Raw genomic sequence first — 6,143 nt, forward strand, 5'->3', positions numbered from 1 at the left:
TCTATACTGAAGAAGTCAATAGAAGCCTTGCTATGACTAATTTCTTTTTGAGCTGTTATGATTATTATATGTAGATGTAGGTAAGATTTAAACCATTTTCTCAGAGAAAACTAGAACTTTGCTTCAGTGAATACTCAACTATTCCTAAACTGTGAATGTAAGAGTATTGGTTCATCATAGAAAATTTAAAATGGGAATAACCATGACATTTTCTTTCAAGATCATACTTATCTATCCTCTAATTCCTGTACAGGAGCACCTGGCCCACTAGGGTGATGGCTTCCAGAAGTAACCCTCCTAATGTGTTTTACTCGAAGGCATGGGTTGAGACCAGGAATACCAGTGCCAAGGGGCCACAGCTGGAAAAAGGAAGCAGGCCTGTGACATCTTGTTAAAGGTGAAACTTAGGATGCTTGTTTGTTCTAACTACATTATGGTCTACTTTTTTTTTCCCTTTGGTGGGCATTTGATTACATTTAATACTGTTTTCTAAGAGGGAGTACATTCTCAGTCTCCAAACACTAACCTGAAAAAGAAAAAAGTCTCTTATAGCAACAGCTTCCTAAACTACTAGTTCAACAAGATGGTAGTTGATTTTCTGAGACACAGGAGTTAGATACATTTGGGAAACACTGCAAATTCATGTAAGATTCATAAAGGCTCAGAAGCTTTGCACTAAGCTCATTTAATGTGGTTTCCTCAACCTAGATGTGTTAAAAGCTGCCTCCTGCAGCACCGAGGTCCACAGGTGCCTGGCTCTGTGCTCAGCTATGGTGTGAGACTGCCCTGTCCCGGGAGGGCTGTCTGACTCCACAGAGGCCTCACCCCTCTTCCTGGGTAGGCCAGGCTGCCTGGCTAGTAAGCCTGTAAGTTTCAAGCATGGAGAGGAACTGGGTGTCTTTATATGTTGTGTCTTAGTATAAAGTTTTATAAATATCTCGTTGAGTTAGTGATGCTTGTTCCCATGGCAGCCTTAGACCCACTTAGTCACCAGTGTGAATGGTGACGAAGTGAGACCTTGAGAGGGAGATTTCCTGGCTCTGAAAAGCAGTTATTTCTCAGGGACACTTGAGCTCCAACTTCTCATCAAGAAAGGATGGGTTTTTCTAGGCGTATTCTAAAGACATTTTAGAACTTCTTTATTACATATTTTGCTTAGTTATTTTATTAATACTCTGACTCAGGAAATTCATACTTCCAGGATGTCATTAAAAAAAAAACAAAAAAACAGCCAAAAACCTTTTAAGATATTCATGTGCCAACCAGGCACCTAAAACTGAAGTGTTATAAATGTGAAATAAGCTGTAAAAGCAGAGATCATATAACATCTTAAAAACACTGAAATTAGACAATGAGATGATGGAACCCCAGTATTTTAAAAGTTGGGCTACTTGGGTAAAAGTGTTCTTAGCAGCTGTGGAACCTCTGTGCTTGTTTCTGTGTCTGTAAATTGGGGAGACAAGCATCTACCTTAGGGCTTCCCTGGGGGTCCAGGGCCAATGCAGGGCGTGTGGGTTCAGTCCCTGATTGCAGAAATTAAGATCCCATGTTTTGCCATGGTGTGGCCCCCCAAAAAAGGTATCTGCCTCACAGTGTTGTACTCAAGCATGTCAAGCAAGTATCTGGAGGTGCTCAAATGTGAGTGGCTGTTAGTTTAAGAAGGTTGATGGTCTTGTAAAGAGATAGACTCTGGGCATTCAAAGATATATTGTACATAGGTCTTTTTTAAAATGTTTTTATTTTACAATGTATTAATTTCTGTACAGCAAGGAGATTCAGTTATACATATATTGATATATTCATTCTTTTTTTAATATTCTTTTCAGTTATGGTTTATCATAGGATACTGAATGTAGTTCTCTGTGTAATACAGTAGGACCTTGTTGTTCATCTGTCCATTCCATATATAATAGCTTATATCTGCCAATCCCACCTCCCAGTCCATCCCTTCCCCACACCTCTCCCCCTTAGCAACCACAAGTCTGTGCTGTACGTCCGTGAGTCTGTTTCATAGATAGGTTTATCGGTGTCATATTTAGATTCCACGTTTGAATGGTATCATATGGTATCTGTCCTCTTCCTGACTGGCTTCTCTTAGCACAATAATCTCTTGTTACACCCATGTGGCATTATTTTGTTCTTTTTTTTTTTTTGGCTTAGTAGTATTCCATTGTATATATGTACCACATCTGCTTTTTCCATTCATCTGTCAGCTTATTTCTACATCTTGGCTATTGTGAACAGTGCTGTTATGAACATAGGGGTGTGTGTACCTTTTTGAATTGTAGCTTTGTCTGGATATACGTGCAGGAGGGGGATTGCTGGATCAAACTCTAGTTTTCTGGGGAAACTCCATACTGTTTTCCAAAGTGGCTGTACCAACCTATATTCCCACCAACAGTGTACAAGGGTTCCCTTTTCTCCACATCCTCTCTAGCATTTGTTGTTTGTAGAGCTTTTAATGGTGGGCATTCTAATCACTGATGTGAGGTGGTACTTCATTTTATTGAATAGTTTTGATTTGCATTTCTCTCATAACTAGTGGTGTTCAGCATCTTTTTATATGCCTGTTGGCCGTCTGTAGACATTGAGAAATGTCTACTAAGGTCTTCTGCCTGTTTTTTTATTGGCTTTTTTTGTTGAGTTGTATGAGCTGTTTGTATATTTTGGAAATTAGGCCCTTATTGGTTGCATTGTTTGCAAATGCTTTATCCCATCCTGTAGGTTGTCGTTTTTCTTTTTTATGGTTTCCTTTGCTGTGCAAAAGCTTGTGTTTGACTAGGTCCCATTTATATTTGCTTTTATTTCTATAGCCTTGGGAGACTGACCTAAGAAAACATAGGTACAATTTATGTCAGTGAATGTTTTGCCTATGTTCTCTTCTAGGAGTTTTATGGTGTTATGTCTAATGTTTAAGTATGTAAACTATTTTGAGTTTATTGTTGTGTATGGTGTCAGGGGTGTTCTAACTTCATTGGTTTACATGTAGCTGTCCAGCTTTCCCAACACCACTTGGGGAAGAGACTCTTTTCCCCATTGTATATTCTTGCCTCCTTTGTCAAAGATTAGTTGACAGTAGGTGTGTGGGTTTGTTTCTAGGCTCTGAGTCATATTTGTAAGGTTTTGTTTTTGTTTTTAGGTTTCTGATTTTTGAAAGATATTGGTAGTTTAAAGGTTAACAGACTATCAAACACCTTAATATTTGTTTAATTGAAGACAAAGACTAAAAGCATAGACCTTGGGCTTAGATCAGGGTTCCAATGGTAGCTGGTTCTAGTTGGGCATTGTCCTTGCACTTTCTCATTTGCAAAGTGGACATTTTAGGCTAGGAGATGCTGGTCAGCAGGGTAGGTAGTCCCGTACACTGGGAGGGGAAGGCATCAAGATGGGCTGGGAGGAGTAAAAGTGAGACTGGCAAGGTCTTGGGAGACAAAACAAGGAGGGATGGGGGCAGCAGTGCAGAGTGGCCCCCATTCTCATGACCACAAAGGTGAGGGATCCAGTGAAACTGTTAGGTCTCCACCAAAGATACACTGTGCGTGCTCTGCTCCCACACCTGGACTTTACTCCCAGAACTCCCCCATGAAACCACCCAGGAAATCACCTATACCAGAGGCAGGACAAGCTGGGCCTGCCCAGCAGCACACAGGTCTGGGGAGCGGAGGGGGAAATCATGTGAGAGAGGATTTGGGTTGTGTGCACGTCCTGCTCTGCAGCGAGCCTGGAGACTTAAGTTCCATGGGTGCCCAACCTTGCTGTCCCTCACTTGTGCTTGTGAGCATCTCTCCCTGGAAGGAGGCATGGCTGTGAATGAGCTCTCAGCACTGAGCCAGCTGCTCTGGGCAGAGACTCCCCAGCAAGAGACTCCCGACTCCTGCATCTGAGGCCACAGGACTCAGGTATGTGCACTTTGAAGGGAATGTCCTTTAAATGGGAAAACTGCGCTCCTCACCCCTTACTGCCTTCGTGGGGCAGACTTGGTGACGGGTCAGGTGTGATGGGGGAGGCGGGTATGGGTGGTTGCACCCCTGCTGATAGGGGAGCAAGCTCATAAGGCTCAGCTTTGCCCTCTTCATGGGCGTCAATCTTGCTTTCCCAAACACTGTGCAAAGTTGACCCTTTGCTTAATGTTTTCAGGAAGCCAGGCCTCCCTGCCTGTGGCATCCTCTGCTTATTTGCACTTACCCCACTCTGTCGTTCTCAAAACGCAAAAACTCTTCCTAATACTAGGATGTTATTTGCTGCTGCTTCTTTTTTTTTTTTTTTTACTGTTCATTCTGTCAGTAGTTTATGGTGGAATCTTCCAGAGGCTATGTGACATGTGATGATGGAATGTGCGTGTTCACTGGCGTTTTAAAATGTTCTCAGTTTGAATTTCTAGTATGGTAAACCCTGATGACTACAACCCACAAAAGCAGAGCTCTTGGAGGTCGTTAATAGTACAGAAATGTGTGAAGGAGTTCTGAGGCCCAAGGGTTTGGGAACTGCTGGCCCACTACCAGTCTGAACACCTCTGCCCTAGGGTCCAAGTTCAAGCTTGCTTCTGTGGCTCTTGGTTACTTTGTATCGTTAGCTGAAGGGATCTGTCACCTTTTCATAATGTAACAGTTTCTACTGCTGTACACACAGGCCCCTTCTCCTAAGCAGGATGACAAGTTCTAGGAGGTGGGGATGGCCCCTCACCCTCTCCATGTTTTATTAAGTGGTTCCTGTACTAGCCTCATGTCTGTCTAAACAAAATGGCAGGCCTGGCTGGATCCACAGATGAGAGAAACCCAAGTTTAAGTCTTTACCTAGAAACGTCAATACCGTCACCAATTCAGGCAACGCCCGAATTCCTGGAGCCCGGCCCCGGACTTTGGTGTCCGTCACCACGAGCCCTGGGCACAGCCTTGTGTGGGCGTTGGGCCTGGGGCTCCTGGTGACACCAAGGCGATCTGGACGATCCTGCTCCCTTTAAGGAGGCGGCCTGGCCTTGGGGCTGTGGGGAGTCTGTGATGCTTCTCTGTCTCCTTCCTCCTGCTCTTCAGTGAGTCCAACTGGGTGAGACTGAAAGTCCCTTGTGAAATACAGAGACTGTTAGTGTCAGTAGAATCACCTTTCCTTATGTCATCACGTTACGGCTTGCTTTTCCTTTCTTAAGTGGTCATAAAATGGAACTGAAATATACTTTAAACATTGTTAGCAAATGATATTTGCTCTCTGCTCTTGAAGTAGAACAGAATTATTTGCCCCAAATTCAAATGCATTTTCCCCCTAATATGTAATCCCTGATAATTGTTTTCCCTTGGACCTGGAGACCCCAAAATGACAAAAAGGGACGTGCCATCAAATCCTACTTTCCCAGGAGCTTAAGATCAACTGTGGCAACCAGGAGAAGAGGTTGTGACCATTCCTTTGTTGGTGGACACGACACTGTTTCCAACTTCTTCCTGCTGTTGGCAGTGAACACTGCCTCGTGCTAGCGCTGCGTTACTTAAGTGCCACAGACCAGGTGGCTTACCCACAGAAATCCCCTGCCTCACCACTGTGGGGGCTGCAAGTCCACAATGCAGGCGTTGGCAGGGCTGGTCTCCTCTGTGGACCATGAGGCTCTGTTCCAGGCCCTCTCCTTGGCTTGTAGGTAGCTGACTCTTCACTTATCTTTTTCCTCTCTCTGTGTTGATCTGTGTCTAAATCTCCTCTTTTAATCAGGATGGTAGTTATATTGGATTAGGGGCCCTGCTGATGACCCCATTTTAACTTAGTCACCTCTGTGAAGACCCGATTTCCAAGTAAGGTGCTGGCATTTAGGACCTGAACATACCTTCTCCTGTAGAGGTGGACGCAACCCAGACACAGGTCATGAAAGAGCAAGGTGGTTCACTGATTCTTTATTTTGGAGGGCAGGAGAGGAGACACGGAGTGGGGGGCAGAGGAGAACTCCCAACAGGTGAGGGCTGGGAAGGGTGTGCAGGGACTGAGCTAGGAAGCAGTAACACTGACGATTCTATAGTTAGAAAGGAGTAGTGCACATCTGTAAGTACCTGGCGTGAGTCTTGTCATAAAACCTATCTTAAGAGTAAGTACAGTGGGATACTACTTAGTACATTCATACATGTTTCTACCATCTTGAGATTTTTATATATACAGTATATGATCTG

This window comes from Oryx dammah, unplaced genomic scaffold, assembly GCF_014754425.2.
Source record: "Oryx dammah isolate SB20612 unplaced genomic scaffold, SCBI_Odam_1.1 HiC_scaffold_26, whole genome shotgun sequence".
NCBI classification, from domain to species: domain Eukaryota; kingdom Metazoa; phylum Chordata; class Mammalia; order Artiodactyla; family Bovidae; genus Oryx; species Oryx dammah.